The sequence below is a fragment of the Macaca fascicularis genome, chromosome 6 (assembly GCF_037993035.2).
Source record: "Macaca fascicularis isolate 582-1 chromosome 6, T2T-MFA8v1.1".
In the NCBI taxonomy this organism is placed as follows: domain Eukaryota; kingdom Metazoa; phylum Chordata; class Mammalia; order Primates; family Cercopithecidae; genus Macaca; species Macaca fascicularis.
Genome location: NC_088380.1, coordinates 122,913,825 through 122,933,281, shown reverse-complemented (window position 1 = coordinate 122,933,281; position 19,457 = coordinate 122,913,825). Strand labels below are relative to the sequence as shown.

The window sequence follows — 19,457 nt, the reverse complement described above, 5'->3', positions numbered from 1 at the left end:
AATTCAAACTAAGATTATAAAATGTAAAGACTATCTAACTGTTCCTAAATTATATCTCATCAATATATTAGCAAATGTCTTCAGAGGAAACAGTTGTTTCCGTAGACGCTTAAGATTCGACTACTTCTTTTGAAAATAGAATCTGCTTTAATTTGTGAAATATCTGTATAATGGGGAACAAATACTTAATGAACAATAAACTGAAGGTGGTAAGAACATAATAGAAAAATCAAGCATTTAAACAGCCAGCTTCAGAAAACAATGAACAAGCATAAAAATAAAAAATGCACCTATCTTCTTGCCTACTTGGTAGCATCAATTAGGAGCTCTGCGCACATGGGTAGCTTTGGACACGGGCAAACTTCGCTTTAGGCAGGAACTTAAATGAACTGGTAGGAAAACTGCACCTTCCCCACCCACAACCCAAGCCAGAATAACGTAGGCTTAGTTGTGGCATGCCAACAGGCATGACAGAAACGTCACTCTTTCCCATATGGTTCGTTGCTCAGAAGAACTAAGATCAGACTGGTTTCTAATCTGGGTTGCAAAAGTGAAGTAGGGGAGCCAATTGCCCCAGTTTCAGATATGGTCCTTTAATTGAGTCTCCTGTTTTGAGCTCTATATCTTCATCCTTGCAGATTCTCAGACCAGAGACTCTCGAGGGTTCAGGCAGGCTGATCATTTCCCTCCCATCTCCTCCTCTGCACTGCTTGTTCCATCAGTTAGCTCATTCCCATTTTTCCTTCTAGTAATTTCTTGAAAACATACAAGTGCTAGTAAGTCTCTCTGTTTTTCTTTGCTCCATGGATGTATTCTTTTATGTATATGCCTCTATGCCTTTGTTTTAGTGAGGTGTCAGGAAGGATAAGAAGTCATCATGTATGCTCAGTCCTCCATCTTCAATCAAATAGAATTTTTTTTCCTTTTTAGCCAAACTACTTCCATGTAGTATCTCCAATTGTGTATACAAATCTTGTCTGCTAACCCATAGAACAGCTACCCTTTCTAAGAACAAATAAAAATGCCACAGCATTTCAATATAAATTGTATATGAATTGAAAATTATACCTGAAAGATAATACATTATTATTACTATACCCAATGCATAATTAAGAAAACCAATTCATCTAGTGAATCTCAAAAAGATTCAGTTTGTTTCAGGTTCAAAAGTTTCCTTACAAACTAAAAGATAAAAATGTAATTTTTTCCAGTTATCACAGCGATTGAATTAGCTCCAAGATAATGAAAACTAGACGTTTGAAAGTAAAAAGCTAGATTTCTTTCAAAACAGGGAATGAATAAAAAAGATCAACTATGGTAATACATGGAAGTTTGAGGGAATATAAATTATCATTATTCATAAAATGAAATTTGAAAAATATAACAATATAAAAGTTGAACATTCTGGAAACATATTAACTTTATGATAAACATACCACTAAACAAATATAATTGTTAAGTGACTTATGTGAATCATAGATAATTAAATCATTATGTTGACTTTATTACTTTACTGTCATTGTCGGTTCATTTCATAAAATCAGATGTGGACCTAACCTCTTGCCAAGAATTCCCCCAAAAAACACAAATATAACAAGAAGCATAAGCCATATAAAGGCAACTAAAAATCTGTACTACATTACACACTCTATTTTTGAGATTTTAATTGGCTATAGTAAGAGAAAACTATTTTATAAACTATAATACAGTTTATTTGATATTAATCCATTGACCATCACAGTCGTGCCAGCATTATCTTTCAAAATTCAAATGTTTGTAACCCATAAGGTACAGATGTGAACATGGGGGAATTAACCCTGACTAGTCTCTTCTCATTTTTAAATTCTCTAGTCAATTTCAAATTCTCAATATTTTATTAATACTTTAGTACTTTACTACCATTACAAATAAGAATTCCTTTTTATTTAATATCAAAGTAACTTCCAAATCATTGTGATGCAACAAATATGATTAATTAAAATCTTCCATTGAAACAAATGAGCACTACAAAACTGGATTTTGTGGTTTGCCATGGCCAGGCCATTTGATTTATCCAGACACCCAACAGATGAAAGATACAAACACAAATCCACAATAATCACTGAAATAATGTTTGAGGACATACCTCAATATTTTCATAAAACAAAAATAAAGAATATTTCAATAAAAAGTAAATACTTCTTTGTAATTATCTGTTATCTGAAACAGCCCCAACCATAGCAGTCCCAAATATACCAAGGTAATGAGAATGTATGATGAAAAATGAAAAATATGACTTTAAAGGAAGAATATGGATGGTAACCATGCTCTGATGTGAATATATTTTTCTTTCACTAAAAACAATAAAAACTGCTAAAGACAATATCATTAACATTTAACACAGCTTAAAACTATAATAATGGGCACAATACCATTTACTGTTACTTATTATTACTTGGTTTTAGAAATCTCCAGGATGTTCAAACAAGATGTCAGTAACTTAAATTCCTTTTGTTTCTAATAATATGCATGGTGAGAAATTGCTTTTATGTTTTTTTCTGTCTCTGGTATTCCATTTCAATTTTGTCAGTATATTTCTGGATCCAAGAGATAGCAACATACATGAGTTGCTTCACACGACAGATTTTGTTTTTATTTTAGTGTTGTTTTTAAAGTTGGTAGAAAAGGAAAACAAGAATATCTGCACAGCCAGGCCATAGTAACTCAACTTTGTCTCTAACAGAACCAATAGAGACCTGTATGAATAACTGCTACATGGAAGGCCACTCCCAGAAATTGTGCAAGTCTTTAGACCAGGACAAATGTATTAAAACAAAACAAAACAAAATTACAACAAAAACGGAACTTCACAGGCTATTTTGATGCCTTACTAGGGTCTGGCACACCTGGCATAGATTAGCATTAAGGGCTTTACTTTCTCGTATTTTCCTTTACCTTTCCCAAGTCTTCGTTGTAAATGACTTTAATTCTTTCTCTGTCAAACAGGCTACCTGCTTTACAAATGCCTAACTCTTAACATTATACTTTTTCTAATTACCCCTCATAGGGCTGCCTTGTAGTTCCATCTGTATCCATCTGTATCTGAACTGAAACTTTCAGTGCTGTCCAAAAGCTACACTTAAGTCAATTTATGCACTCCTAAATTGTAATTAAGAGAAATTCAAGGTCATAGAAGGATGACTATTTAATAAATATTCTGATGTGAGCACATGCTGGCTTGTATAGAGCTTAAAGAAAAATGCTCATTTATTTTTTGGCTTAGCACAGTATTTTCTACTCACAGCAGTAAAAGTGGTATTTTTGGTCAGTGAATATGATTCTTTAGTTTGCTTAGGTCTTGAAATTTCCATCAATAATTCTATGTACAACTTTTATTAAATTTATAGCTATTGCATAATTTTGATATTGTAAGTGTTATCTTTTTAACTTTTGAGTTCAGGGGTACATGTGCATATTTGTTACATAGGTAAACTTGTGTCATGGGGGTCTGTTGTACAGATTATTTCATCACCCTGATATTAAGCCTACTACCCATTAGTTATTTTTCCTGATCCTCTCCTTCCTCCCACCCTCCACCCTCCAATAGACCCCAGTGTGTGTTGTTCCCCTCTATGTGTCCATGTGTTCTCATCATTTAGCCCCCACTTACAAGGGAGAACATAAGGTTTTTGTTTTCTGTTCCTGCGTTAGTTTGCTAAAGATAATGGCCTCCAGCTCCATCCCTGTCCCTGCAAAGGACATGATCTTGTTCTTTTTATGGCTGCATAGTATTCCATGGTGTATATGTACCACATTTTCTTTATCCAGTGACAGGTGTTTAGCTTGATTCCCTGTCTTTGCTATTGTGAATAGTGCTGCAATAAACATACACATGTGTCTTTATAATAGAATGGCTTATTAATATATACCTTTGGGTATATACACAGTAATGAGATTGCTGGGTTGAATGGTATTTCTGCTGTAGGTCTTCAAGGAATCACCACTGTCTTCCACAATGGTTCAACCAATTTACACTTCCACAACAGTGTATAAGTGTTCTCTTTTCTCTGCAACCTCACCAACAAATGTTATTTTTTTGACTTTTTAATAATAATCTTTGACTGAGATGGGTATCTCATTGTGGCTTTGATTTGCATTTCCCTAATGATCAGTGATGTTGAGCTTTTTTTCATATGACTGTTGACCATATGTATGTCTTCTTTTGAAAAGTATCTGTTATATCCTTTGCCCAGTTTTTAATGAGATTGTTTGTTTTTTTCTTTGGAAATTTAAGTTCCATATAGATACTGGATATTAGACCTTTATTGGATGCATAGTTTGCAAAGATTTTCTCCCATTCTTTAGGTTCTTTGTTCACTCTGTTGATAGCTTCTTTTGCTGTACTGAAGCTCTTTAATCAGATCCCATTTATCAATTTTTGCTTTTGTTGCAATTGCTTTTGGTGTCTTCATCATGAAATCTTTGCCTGTGCCATTGTCCTGCATGGTATTGCCTAGGTTGTCTTCCAGGGGTTTTACACTTCTGTGTTTTACATTTCAGTCTTTAATCCACCTTAATTTTTGTTTATGGTGTAAGGAAAGGGTCCAGTTTCAACCTTCTGCATATGGCTAGCCAATTATCCCAGCACTATTTATTTAATAGAAATCCTTTCCCCATTGCTTGCTTTTGTCAGGTTTGTTGAAGATCAGATAGTTGTAGGTATGTGGCCTAATTTCTGGGTTCTCTATTCTGTTCCATTAGGCTATGTGTCTGTTTTTGTACTAGTACCGTGCTGTTTTGATTATTGTAGCCCTGTCATATAGTTTGAAGTCAAGTAGTGGGATACCTCCAGCTTTGTTCTTTTTGCTTAAAATTGCCGTGGGTATTCAGTCTCTTTTTTGGCTCCATATGAACTGTAAGAGGTTTTTTTTCTAGTTCTATGAAGAATCTCAATGGGGGTTTAATAGGAATAGCACTGAATCTATAAATTGCTTTGTGAAGTATGCCATTTTAAATATTGATTCTTCTTGTTCATGAGCATGAAATGTTTTTCCATTTGTTTGTGTCACTTCTGATTTCTTTGAGCAGTGTTTTGTAGTTTTCCTTGTAGAGATATTTTGCTTCCCTAGTTAGCTGTATTCTTAGGTATTTTAATCTTTTTGTGGCCATTGTGAGTGGTAGTGTGTTCTTGATTTGGCTCTTGGATTGACTGCTGTTGATGTGTAGAAATGCAAGTGATTTTTGCACACTGATGTTGTATCCTGAGACTCTGCTGAAGTTGTTTATCAGCTTAAGAAGCTTTTGGCTGAGACTATGTGGTTTTCTAGAAATTGGATTGTTTCATCTGCAAACAGGGATAGTCTGACTTCCTCTCTTCCTATTTGGATGCCCTTTCTTTCTTTCTCTTGCCTGTTGGCCCTGGCCAGGACTTCCAATACTATGTTGAATAGGAGTGGTGAGAGAGGGCATCCTTGTTTTATGCCAATTTTTAAGGGGAATGCTTCCAGCTTTTGCTCATTGAGTATGATGTTGGCTGTGGGTTTGTCATAGAAGACTCTCATTATTTTGAAGTATGTTCCTTCAATACCTAGTTTACTGAGAGTTTTAAACATGAAGGGATGAATTTTATCAAATGCCTTTTCTGCATCTATTGAGATAATCATGTGGTTTTTGTCTTTAGTTCTGCTTATGTGATGAATCACATTTATTGATTTGCGTATATTGAACCAACCTTGCAACCCAGGGATAAAGACTACTTGAGGGTTGTAGATAAGCTTTTTGATGTGCTGCTGGATTTCTTTTGCCAGTATTTTGTTGAGGACTTTTGTATCAATGTTCATCAAGCATAGTGACCTGAGGTTTTCTTTTTTTTGTTTCATTTCGGCCAGGTTTTGGTATTAGAGTGATGCTGGCCTCATAGGATGAGTTAGGGAGGAGTTGCTCCTCAACTTTTGAAATGGTTTCAGTAGAAATGGTACCAGCTCTTCGTACATCTGGTAGAATTCAGCTGTGAATCTGTCTGGTCCTGGACATTATTGGTTGGTAAGCTATTTGTAACTATCTCAATTTCCAAGCTCGGTATCGTCTGTTCAGAGATCCAGTTTCTTCCTGGTTCAGTCTTGGGAGGTAAGATGTGTTGAGGAATTTATCCATTGCTTCTAGATGTTCTAGTTTATGTGCGCAGAGGTGTTCATAACATCCTCTGATGGTTATTTGTATTTCTATGGGGTCAGTGGTAATCTCCCCTTGTCATTTCTGATTGTGTTTATTTGAATATTCTGTGTTTATTTGAATATTCTCTCTTTTCTTCTTTATTAGTCTAGCTAGTGACCTATGTATTTTATTATTTTTTTTTTTCAAAAAACCAGCTCCCAGATTTGTTGATGCTTTGAGTGATTTTTTGTATCTCAATCTCCTTCAGTTCAGCTCTGATTTTGGTTATTTCTTGTCTTCTGCTAGCTTTGGGATTTGTTTGCTCTTGGTTCGCTAGTTCTTTTAGTTGTGATGTTAAGTCGTAAGTTAACTTGAGATCTTTCTAACTTTTGATATGGGCATTTAGTGCTATACATTTCCCTCCTAATACTGCCTTAGTTGGGTTCCAGAGATTCTAGTATTTTGTATCTCTGTTCTCAGTAGTTTAAAATAACTTCTTGATTTCCTGCCTTAATTTCATTATCTACCCACAAATCATTCAGGAGAAGGTATTCTATTTCCATGTAATCGTATGGCTTTTTTGTGTGTGTGTGTTTGTGTGTGTGTGTGTGTGTGTGTGTGATTTTTTTTTCCCATTACTTGTTAGGTCGTAATGGTGCAGTAGCATCTTAAAATACCTTACTTTTAAGATTCAGCTGGGGAACCTTCTCCTATTCTTTACCCCTCCTCAGATACTTCTCTATTGTACCCCCATAGTTCTTGTACATCTCATGACATATATCATTGTATTTTAATTTAATAAATTCATTTGTCTATTCACTATTCACTAGACTGGCTTCTTTGCATTATGAACAGGACTTCACATAGATGCTGGGACCTCAAAGATTTCTAATAAATACCTACTGAATTAAGGAAACATGAATTTATGTTCTATATCACGATGCTAGTGAAAATTTGTTATTGTGTTTATTTCTGACAATGAATAAACATGGGGTGTATCCTGTGTCCAGTGGGAATCAATTATTGATATCCAGTGATGTAGACAAGTTGTTTTAAAAAAGAAAAAAATGAAGGAAAGCAGTCTCTTCTTTTACCAGTCCCCACCTCAACCATATAATTTTATTTAAGAAAAAAGCTGTGATATCAATTTCTCTGTACCATCAACAGTTCTTGAAGTTGCCTTGACAAGCACAGACTTCTTGAATCAGTCCAAATACATGACATATAAATAATAATGTGTATGTGTAGACATCTTTAGTAGAAACAGCTTTTCAGATACTGACTTCACATTGTCTTCCTCTCAGCTTTCCACTGATTTCAGATACAGTTTCAAATTGCATCTTAATTGTGGGGCGTGGGGATGGTATTTAGTCTCTGGCTCCTGTTTTTTAAGGTTATTTCTGAGACTGCCTTGGAGTGGTTAAACCCAAAATAAATGCAGTTTACTGCCTATCACTTCATATTCTTAATATGGTTTTGCCAGCTTTTAGAGCCTCTCAGATGTTCTAAAATAAGGTCAAGCTGATTCTACATCCTATTAGTGGTAGGTATTAGTGCTGTCACTTCAGCAAAATGTTTTTGACTTGAGATAGAATCATTAATCTAGGGATATCTTGTTAATAAATTTACTGAATACTCACTTGGACTTTTTGATGTACCAGCTTTTAATACTACAGCTTTTTCATGTAAGCTAGTTTATTTCTGGCTGAACTGTATTTTTATTTAATTGTTTAAACATCAAGATACTTGGAGAATCATATTCTCCAACGTCTCCATAGTCTGACAAATAGGAATTTGTATGTTTTATAATTTCTAACTATTTTCCTCAAAGTCATTATTTCAGAAATTAAAATATCTAAGTTTTCACTTCTGGGGTGATATTTTCTGGCAGTGGATATAAGACATTCTTCAATTCAGTTTAAAAGAGTAAAATTTGAAGTTTCTGTTTTCCTTAACTAGGCTATCCCTGAACACGTTTGTAATGCAAATTGAGTCAGTCAGATCTTGGCTTTCTTGTAACTATAGTCTGGTGGTCTTAAAAAGAACTGAAATCATATAGAGGATGTTACATGGTACAGAATGTAGTGGTTACCACTGTACTTTTCTATATTCATAGTGTAGTCAGCATTTAATTTTGAAATATGACAAGTTGTCTATCTGTTCCATTAGTAGTACTTCTTGGACATCACAATCACTTCAGGCTGTGCTCTTAATCCTGTCCAGGGCATTATTTAATGAAGAAAAATAGGATCAAAAGAAACATTTTAAAAATAAACATTTTAATTAGCACTTGAAAACTTAAGCACTTTCATTAATGTTTCCCCAGATGGAGTCCCTCAACTAAATCAAGATTTTATCTGCTTGTCAAGGTCCATCTCAAATGCATTTCTTTTTTGAAGCCTATCCAATGAGAATTATTATTTACTGTTCTTATATTATCTTAACACCATTTTTACGCCTTTATTCTAGTGAAGCATAATATTGTGAGATCAGGTATTTTATGCTACAGAACCCTTTCACCTCTAAAATCTTATCTGAAAAGCTCAATATATTAAAACAATGAACAGGCAACTTCTCTGGCTGAAGCAGAAGTAGGAAGGCTGGAATCCTATATACCTCTTTCTGCTCTCCCCTTTCATTCCCACTGGGTCAAAAGTACCTGTTAAGGACATAGTCCCAGAAACTGGCTGTTGTTCAAAATAATATAAGCTTTGGAAGCAGGCCACTAGCTATTGAACCTTGAGAATTCAATCTGAACTCCAGTTCCGTTACCTGTAAGATGATAATAATAATAGTGTCAAATCCTTAGGGTTGCTGAGAGGATTTCCTAAGATAACTGTTAAAATGACTTGCACAGTGCCTGGTATGTAACCCCCAATAAACATTTGTTAAAGTGATTGAAATTCTCAAAAACCACATAGCTAATTAATGGCAGAGCCAAAACTAAAACCTGACAAAGGCAATCTGTCTACTATATTATCATACTAATAGGCAACAGATATGCATATATATACCTTAACAAAACTTTTAAAACTGAAATGACTTTTTCCCCTAAATCTTACTGTACAATTATCTGTTGTCTGTTATTAGATATGGTCAGAATCTTCATAATCATTGAGTCTCTCTGTGAAACCTACAGCAGCTATCGGCATTCACCTTCATAGCTGTTATCTTCAGAGTTAAGGAATGTATATTAGAGTCACCTTAGGAGATAACTCAGGGTCCTATGACTGCAGGTGACATAGGTCTGCCTTTTAGTTTAAGGTAAGACAGAAACTATTAAGGATTTTTTCACAAGTTGAGGGATCTTCTGAGAGGTTAAATTTACCCAGGCTCACTAAAAGCCAAATTGGCCAGGCACGGTGGCTCACGCCTGTAATCCCAGCACTTTGGGAGCCCGAGGCGGATCACAAGGTCAGGAGATCGAGACCATCCTGGCTAACACAGTGAAACCCTGTCTCTACTAAAAAGAAAATACAAAAAATTAGCTGGGCATGGTGGCAGGTGCCTGTAGTCCCAGCTACTCGGGAGGCTGAGGCAAGAGAATGGCGAGAACCCGGGAGGGGGAGTTTGCAGTAAGCCAAGATCGCACCACTGCACTCCAGCCTGGGCGATGGAGTGAGACTCCGTTTCAAAATAAAAAAAATAAACGAATAAATAAATAACAAATTAAAGCAGAGTGTGAGAAGATAGTTTTACCACATTAAGAACTAGACTGCTTATATTTTATTTCACATACAGTCTGTGGCACTTTTTAGTAAAGATTGTGTCAGTAAGTGAAGTTTTTTACTTTGGTACAGAGTATGCAGATTTTATGGTGGCTCACAAAATTACAGATATGTAGGTATTTGCGGTTTAGTTAATTTCGCCTTAGTTCTCAGGCAAAATAAGCTGTTTTGATTTTGCTCCAGAGTCTAACCTAATCCTCTGTCTTCAGTTTTATTTTTAATGGTAGAAACTATTTCAAAGAAATGTCCACATACAGTTAAAACTACTTTTCAATATTATAAGGAAGCAACAACTAGATCCTTTTTACTAAAGATGATACTCAACTTCATGTTCTAATTTCTTTGGCTTACGTCTTTTTTCTGATGAACCTCAATTAGTAGTCCTGAAGTGACCTAGGAATGGAAACCTCTGCTTCATTCCTGTTCTACCCAAGGACCATAAACTAGTCACTTAATCTTACTGGGCCTCAGATTCCTCCTTCTTAATATGAGGAATTTGACTAAATAAATATAAAAAGTCTGTTTTAACAAAATATGGATCCACCTCAGGTTAAAGATGTAGAGGAAAATTAATCTTGTAGCCTGGAATAATTTTTCTTTATTTACATTTTAAGGAGCCAGCAGTTTATAAACAGTACACTATGCAGAAAGTGATTACCCATCATATTAGAACAATAGCTACAAGTTTGAAATCACCACTTGGCTTTTAAAATCTTAACCACTATTTAACCTTTAAGTTGAATTACGCTAGTTGACCTAAGTAATATCCAGATTTACTGGAGTTTGATGTGTCTGTTGACACTAGTGATTCTTCTTTCTCATTCCTTTCTCCTGATTTCTTGCCTAGGACACCGAAGTGGGAGAAACTCTTAAAGTGGAACTTCTCAGGTTCTCTGTGCAAAGTTCTTATGCAACATGGCTAAAGAACAGCTGTGAAGAACTCCTATCAGTTGCATAAGGTTAGCTAGTTTTGGAGAACAATGGACCGCCCACCCCTCCCCCTCCCCGCCAAATGTTTGACTAGAAAATATTTTAAATATTTGAGATATCACAATTTATAAGAATTATGTGTTTATGAAGTTTTCTCAGGAAAAGCTAATTTATAATTAAAATATTACAATTAATCTTTATGCTTGGGATAGGCAGATTTCAGGAGATTGCTGTATTCTCCCCTCTTTCCTTTGCCTCCATTCTTTTCTCTCTTCTCCATTGTTTATTTTGCCCTCCTCATGTCACTTTACCTCTCTCTTCCCATATTTTTCTTCATCTTTTTTTCTTTTTTGTTACTTCTTCCATTTCTCTCATTTTTCATCATCTGCCTGCCTACACTTTATGTTCTTTTATTTATGTACCCTTGCCTTCTGTCTTTCCTTTGTTGAACCTGAAAGAGGACTCACTCTGGCCTCACATAGCGATCTACTGTTTTCTGCCTGTCTGTCCTTGTGCTCACTTTTATGAAGCAAAGTATAGGAGAAATAAATTCAAGGGTGTCCTTATGTTATGACACCTCAACTCTTCTACTCTGATACTACTACCAGCCATTCTGGACTCTATTCTCTTCGGGGGGAGTGAAAAATAAGCTAAGTTATAAGTTATAAGTAGATAGTACCAATCAGTTGAAGAAAAGAGAAAGTTTCTGCCTTGTCAATCATTTAAACACAGCAAACCTGGAGCAGTCCTCATGTCATGTATAGCTGTAAACTCTGTGAGAACAGGAGCACCCAATGTAGCACCCTGCTCTTATTGGTAGAATTCATTAATTTATGAAAGGTAATCGTAAATCACCTTATATGCTTAAATAGTTATGACAGGGCTTTTAATTGGTTTGCACATGGATTCTGATCAAATGACAGCTGCTATTGTTTCCATTGTTTTGACCAGCATTTTATGAATCTTCTAAATGTCGTGGAAGTTGGCATTACCTGAAAAGGCCACTCCAATACAAAGCTAAATGTTACAATAGTCAGATTTTATTTTCTTCCTGACTTTTAAAATGTATTGCTCAAAGAGAGGTAAAGCTCATATAAGGCCCATGTGAGCTGCTTTTAGCTCCAGAATCATGAGTTTTTTAAAAATTTAACAAAAAAAAAAAAACCCTCCACTTTTCTCCCCTTTTCTTCAGTATCCATTGATTATGGCAATTCTAATAACTCTCACAAATGTGTGACTAAGTCTATGATGAGGCTTTTGAAGGGAAATCAACGTTTTGATGGGAGAAATAGAAGCTCATTTAAAAAGTATTTGTTACTAATGCCAACAAATTTTGTGAGTTTTGCTGGTTAACCAAGAACATATAAAAAATCCACTATGATTCTTGTGTGAAAAGAGTTATTTTGGTATAGGAATTTTGGTTGAAAGCCATGGTTTAAATTGAGTATAAATTTGCGATTGGCAAAAACACAAGCTTTGCTGTTTTGTTTAATTAAAGAGACAACAGTTAAGAACTTCATTGAGCTCTTCAATAGAAGACATACACTTTAAAAAAAAATCAACTTGTTGATGCAGTATGCTGCTACTATGCTAGAATTGCTTTAATCTTGGAGAAAAACAAATTTTTGGAAACCTAATTGTAAAAGTTTCAAAGAAATTTAGGAACATCCAAATCGTTAGTCTAAACAACTGAAGACATTAAACAGATCCATATTTGTAAGTGACAGAAACAATTACTGGTTTATGTACTATCCAGTGGTACTATGTCAAAGCCCAGTCTCTCCTTCACAAACCTGGTTCTGTGCTTTGCTGGAATCATTCCCTGGGTGTTTACCCCATATAAGGAGTATGAACTGGGAGTTTTCATCTTGTTGCCAGTAGAAATAGATTTTTATGTCTTAAGTAGAATTGATATTGTTAAATTGAATATGACCTCCTGGGGAGCCTACATATTTTTTAATTTTCAAAACCAACTGTAAAATGTTGAAGTATAATATTAGTCCTTCTATGGCACATAGGGTACTTACTTATGAGGTTCTCAGAACAGAAGCCTGAGGTTTGTCGAATAAAACTTCATGGGAATTTAAGCTGGTTTCTAATTATTAATATGTAACATTTAGGGAAACATTTCAAAATTACATTAAACCAGTTAAAACTGGTCAGGATGACATATAATAAAATCATCAAAGATTTGAGAATTGCCTAATTTAAGTTCATTCAAAACTCTTGCCTTTTAACCCATTAATCATGAAAAATTCTGTTCTTAATTGTCATGCAGTCCAGTAAATATGAGCAGTTTTTCTGTCATCAATGCCATGAACAATCTGACAATTTCCTGATAATGTTTTATTATAGTGGCTACAAATAATTCTGGAAATGGTATTTTAAGACATATCTTGCTGAGAAGCATTGTTTCTTCCAGGAAGTAACCTTTCATATTGGTCTAAACAGTTCAAGGAGATGGCCTCCTATTGGAACTCTAGGGCATTACTATTTTCAGACCTTGTTTGTGTGCAACATGAGCCATACTGATTTACAGATAATATAAATTTATTCAAAACAAAATACAGTAACATTCTGGGAGCAGATTGCTTTTACTTTTATTAAATTTATCTTTATTACAACTAAGAAAATTGCTTTGAAACAATGACATTCTGACCCCTTAGCTTTGTTGTCATTTAAAATCTTTCCCGAAGTTTCTACTGTTATTCTAACTCTTCTCAGTAGGAGTTGATGATATTAGTACAGATCAGAGGATGTAAGATTTAACACCACTGCTAACTTGCAAGAAATACAAAATGTATTTATTGCATTTTATGAGCTTTGCTCATAATTTAACCATAATAAAAAGCAGATTAAAGATAATACCTGCTCATGTGATTGAAATACTTCTTAAGAGAACTTCAGGTTACAAATCTTGCCTCTTTTTTTTTTTTTCTAGAAGTAGGGTAGCACTATGTTGCCCAGGCTAGTCTCAAACTTTTGGGCTCTGGCAATCCTCCCAGCTCAGCCTCCCAAGTAGCTGGACTACAGCATGTGCCACCGCACCTGGCAATTTTTTTTTCTGTAACATTTATCTACATTTTAAAATAAAAGCTTGGTGTAGTATTTTTTTTTCAAGTTTATGAACTTATGATAGAACTAAATTGAAAATCATGTGATTTGTAAAACTGTAATGTTACATGTTTTAATAAAACTACCAAAGAGAAAAATGCTCAAATTTAACCATTACTGTTCTACTCTGTAAACACTTCCCATCTCTCTCACACTAAGAAATCTCTACACTAGCCTACAAAGTCTAGACTAGTGATGTAGCCCATTTCAATTTACCTCTCTGATCTTATTTCCCACCATTCTCTCTCCCTCACTCAATTTACTTGAGCCACATTAACCTGCTTGCTGTTCATCAAACATACCAGAGACATGCTACTTTAGGGTCCTTGTACTAGTTATATCCTCTGCCTGTAACATTCTTCATTCAGATAGCCACAATCTTTGCTCAGTGCTCACGTCAGCTTCTCAACGAGGCCTAGCTCGATCATTCTATTCAATAATCGCAATTTGCATACCCCCACCCCAATACATTAACTCCTTTGCTCTACTTCTTAAAAAAATCTCTTTTAGATTGGTTTTAGTTTCACAGCAAAATTGAGAGGAAGATATAGAAATTTCCCATATAACCCCTACTGTCAGTATCCCCCACCACAGTAGTACATTTATTATAGTCAATGAACCTATACTGACACCTCATAATCACCCAACGTCCATAGTTTACATTAGGGTTCACTCTTGGTGTTGTAAATTCTGTGAGTTTGGATAAATTGTAAGTATCATACATGGTATTTACTGGAGCCCTAAAAATCATCTGTGTTCCATCTACTCATCTCCCACCCCCAACCCCTGATCTCTTTTACTCTCTTCACAGTTTTGCCTCTTCCAGAATGTCATATAATTGGAATCGTGAAGTATAGAGTGTTTTCACATCGGCTTCTTTGAGTTAGTAATGCGTATTTAAGGGATCTCCATGTCTTTCATGGCCCGATGGATCATTTCTTTTATTTTTCTTTTTTGAGATGGAGTCTTGCTCGTGTCGCCCAGGCTGGAGTACAGTGGCATGATCTCGGCTCACTGCAACGTCCGCCTCCCAGGTCCAAGCTATTCTCCTGCCTCAGCCTCCCTAGTAGCTGGGATTACAGGTGCCCGCCACCACACCCACCTAATTTTTGTATTTTTAGTAGAGACGGGGTTTCACCATGTTGGCCAGGCTGGTCTCAAACTCCTGAGCTCAGGTGATCCACCCACCTCAGCCTCCCAAAGTGCTGGGATTACAGGTGTGAGCCACCGCACCCAGCCGAATCATTTTTTAGCACTGAATAATATTCCATTGTCCTGATGTACCAAGTTTACTTATCCTCTGGAAGACATCTTGGATGCTTCCATACCCAAGGTTATCTAGGTTTTCTCCTCTGCTCTACTTCTTCTGTTACAATAACATGTATCATTTTCTAACAAACTATATAATGTTCTTATTTCTAAGGAAATATATGTGGCGAATGAAACATAGAGTGTTCAAAGATAACCAAAGGTAACAGGTGGGCACAAATAATGTATGTGTGCTATAGAAGAAAATCAGGGAAATAATTTTTAAAAACTACCAGACTTGAAGAAAACTATTAATCTTAAGATGCAAAGGCTGAGCAAGTTATCAAGCAGACTGAATGAATAAAATACTCGAATCCAAATATACTCTCTTGAAGTTTTATCCACCGAAGATAAAGAAGAAAATCCTAAGAGATTCCAAGGAGGGAAAAAGATGTTACCAACAAAAGAATGTGAATCAAATTGGGATTCTATTTTTCATCAGCAACCCTAAATTCCAGGACACAATGGAGGAAATATCAAGGTTCTACAGGAGAATGATTTTGAAAACAGAAGTCTACATACCCGAACTATCTATTAAATATGAAAGCAAACAGAGATAATTCAGACCTTCAAGAACTCTGAAATTGTATCTCCAGTATGCCTTTTCTGTGGAAGATCTTTGAGGATATACTCCAATTAAATGATGGGGAAAATTGTAATAGATGAAGAGGTGAGAGCTAAGAAACAACAATCTAACCCAGGACTATAATAGGAAAGTGAAATACCTGAAATGCTTAAATGACAGCTTTCCAAATGTTCAAGAAAGCAACTGATTCAACCTGGAATTCAAAATGGAACAAGCAAGCAACATTCCTACAATTTGCAGCCAAATGGAATTACAGCTTTTATCATTCTGAATCCTATAGGAGCAAAAACACTCCTAAAAAGAATTAAGTATTCGTTATCAACCTGTTCTCTGTTTTTGACTATGTTTTGACTGATGAGCTTCTTATTAGTAGCCCACACTCTCTCTTCTCGATTGTATCAGTTTGTTAAAGTAGGTGCCAGCACATTTCACAAATGGAAAAAATAAGTGGTAAAAATATATATGAAAGGCACAGATCTGAAATTATATTATACAAATGATTGATTTTTATGTCCTCTTACAAATACCTTTACATTTGAAGAAGTTCACTGGTAAGATGTAGACAGACTAGGTGGGGATTTTCCAGTAAAATGAAAGGTGTCAGACTCTGAAGAGACTGCTCTTATCCAACTCTTTTCTAAGTGGCTGCTTAGTGGAGCTGCTGCCCTTTTCCCCCAGCACTCCTGCGGCTGCACGTGAGCTCTTCCCTGTGCTCTGCCACCATTATACTTTAAGGGATCTCTTCACAAAACGGACTCTGAGAACCCTTTAAAATCAGTACTCTTTAACTTTATAGGTGAAATTATCCAATTGGGTATGTTTTTAGAATGAGTACTATTTTTTCGGAAGTTCCTAACTCGATCTGTGTGTAAATTATTTACAGATGAATGGAGTTGCAGCCAAATTACCTTATTTAAATGCATCATTACTGGACACTTCAATGGTTTCTCCATTTGAACACTGAATTTTACTTTACTTCAAATATATTTGCATAAGCAGTCTACATCATTCATGATTTACCAGTTTTGCTGTATTAAAGTAATAATTTTACTCATCTTCAAAGCCATATGCATTAGATTATTGCTACCATGAGAATTTATGTAAACAATGGGTAATTGTTCCCGTCCATGTGACCTTGTACTAATAATTATTCCAAAATAGAAATTTTTTCTTTTCATTGCTATTCATTACTTTTTTGTTTGTTTTGAAACAGGCAGCCTTTCAATTGCCAGATTTAAGAGTGTGTTCATTAGCAAAGCTGCCCTAGTTGATTGACATAGCTGTCCAATGGCTTTTTCTGTCTTTCCTTGATAGTATTTCTATGAGGAATTTCACTGTATTACTCTGATGCTTCTGAGAATTTCCCTGCCTGCCTTTGTTACTTTGGCCTCCACTGTCACCTGACTTCCATAGCAGATGTCCACTCAAAGCCTAGTCTTTCTACGTACAATGCCAGTGAAAATTTTAGACTCCTTTCACTGTCTTTCTCCTCCTTCCCCTACTGGGGACCATGACTCTTCAGACACTTTAGCATCACTGACTGAAGATCTTCCTATGTTTGATTATTACTCTTTACCTCCTCTGTTAATGTAAAAACTTCATCTTTCCAGTTATCAAGGATTCTTCTAGAACCCTTCTTTCAACATTTTGAGGTCTGATTTTCTATGCAAATGGCTTCCCATTTGAAAACAATAGCTAAAAATCCTAACAATGGCTTTACATCATCCGTCCTACTACAATCCTCTCACCTCTCCTCTTCCAATCTCCCTCTTGTTTACTGTGCTTCAGTAAAACTCTCTCCTTGTTCATGAAGATACCAAGCTCATTTTCTTCTCAGGGACTTTGCCCTTGCTGATTTCTTTACCTGGAATGTTCTACTTCAAGAACATTCCTCATGGGTTATCCTCTCACATCTTTCAAATCTTTACTCAAATGTCACCTTATCAGTGAGGGCTTCCTTGACCACCTTATGAAATTACAGTCCCCTTCATAGCTTGAAAGTAAATATTTTATTAGACAACCTAGTTGTTTTACTTTTTGGCTTATTGTCTGTAAAACTCTACTAGAATACGACTTCACAAGGGTCAAGGACTTTCATAAACTGTTATGTGTAGTTCCCCCTTATCTGTGGGAGATATATTTCAAGTCCCCCAGCAGATGCCTGAAACTGCCAGAAGCACTGAGCCTTACATATACTAAGTTTTTTCCTATTATACATACCTATGATAAGTTTAATTTGTATATTAAGAACTGTAAAAGATTAACAATAATAAAACAGAATAATTATAACTATATACTGTAATACGAATCACAAGAATGTAGTCTTTCTCTCTCACACATACATTATCTTATTGTACTGTATTCACCTATTTTCAGACCACAGTTAACCACAGGTAACTGAAACTGTGCAAAGTAAAACCATGGATAAGTGGGGGAATATTATATCCTAAATACCCAGCATAGTGCCTGGCCCAGTCGTAAGCACTGAATAAATATTTGTTGAATGAATAAATATTATGAATGCTATCGTGCTCCACATTTTATTCAGGCACACCATTTAGCTGGAATTGCCCAATCCCTTTAAGGGTAAGAGCACAGAATTACAATCAGACTGCCTGGATTTAAATGTCATTTGGGTGACCTTATACATGTACTTAACTTCTCTTTGTTTATCCTGTATCTCATAGGTTGTTTGAGAATTAAACAATATATGTAAAGCAATTAAAAGAGTACCTGACAAATGTTAAGTACTCTGTAATTTTATGTCTAACGAATTATTCAACATCAAATTTATAATATTTTTCAGCTTATTGATCTTTTTTCTTATTTATTTTTACTTTTTTGAGACGGAGTCTTGCTGTTGCCCAGGCTGGGGTGCAGTGGTGTGACCTTGGCTCACTGCAATCTCTGCCCCCCGGGGTTTAAGCAATTCTCTTGTCTCAGCCTCCAGAGTAGCTAGGATTACAGGCACCCGCTACCACATCCAGCTAATTTTTGTATTTTTAGTACAGAAGGAGTTTCTCCATGTTGGCCAAGATGGTTGATCTTTGTTATTTCTGAATATTTATGCCAAAGTCCTTTTTCATGTGAAGAGTACTGGTACCAACACCATGGATTGAATTTATCCTACCTCATTTGTCTACCTTTTGATTTTAATCATGATTTTGATATTTCAATTTAAAAGACCTTCTTTTTTTTTTTTTTTTTTTTTTTTAAGGACAGTGATATTCAATCTGTGTGTCTGCAGTACTCCTTATTGGGCCCCCACTTATAACATCTCAAAGTCCTCCATTTCTAATTAGAAATTCATAACCCAGTAAGCCAATGGGTAAGTTACAAAAGGCAGCTTACTTGTGGCTGGATAAACAATAAATCCAAATGTAACTTGGACTTCTGAAATTGATATAGTATGCAATCCTGGCATGCTGTTTAGCATCAGAAGCAGGGTTTCTGCCAATTAGGATGTGTTACTGAAGTCTGTGGTTCTTTCCAGCTGCCATACAAAATTCAGTTCAGTGTAAAGTGGCTCTTCAGCTTGGTGCAGTTGACTACAACTAACTTAGATGACCTCTTTGCCATGGAGGGGGTGTGAAGTAATATCATTCAGTCCAGAAGCAGTTGTTTTAAACATATCTTAAACTGTTCTTTAAATACAAAAT

At 35.6% G+C, this 19,457-nt stretch overlaps 1 protein-coding gene across 8 annotated transcripts in view; it reads right to left on the bottom strand.

Annotated features, from left to right (window-relative positions):
* COMMD10 (COMM domain containing 10) overlaps nucleotides 1-19,457 on the bottom strand; it is a 244,942-nt gene that overhangs the window by 34,669 nt on the left and 190,816 nt on the right. Inside the window, exon 6 of one of the 8 annotated variants that reach the window (XM_065546665.2) lies at nucleotides 4,557-19,457. This exon is cut by the window's right edge and continues 16,625 nt beyond it. The exons of the other annotated variants lie outside the window; for them this stretch is intronic. The gene's annotated coding sequence lies outside the window, so the exon portion shown is untranslated. Of the gene's footprint in view, nucleotides 1-4,556 lie in introns of those variants that run through there. 8 annotated transcript variants of the gene reach the window in all.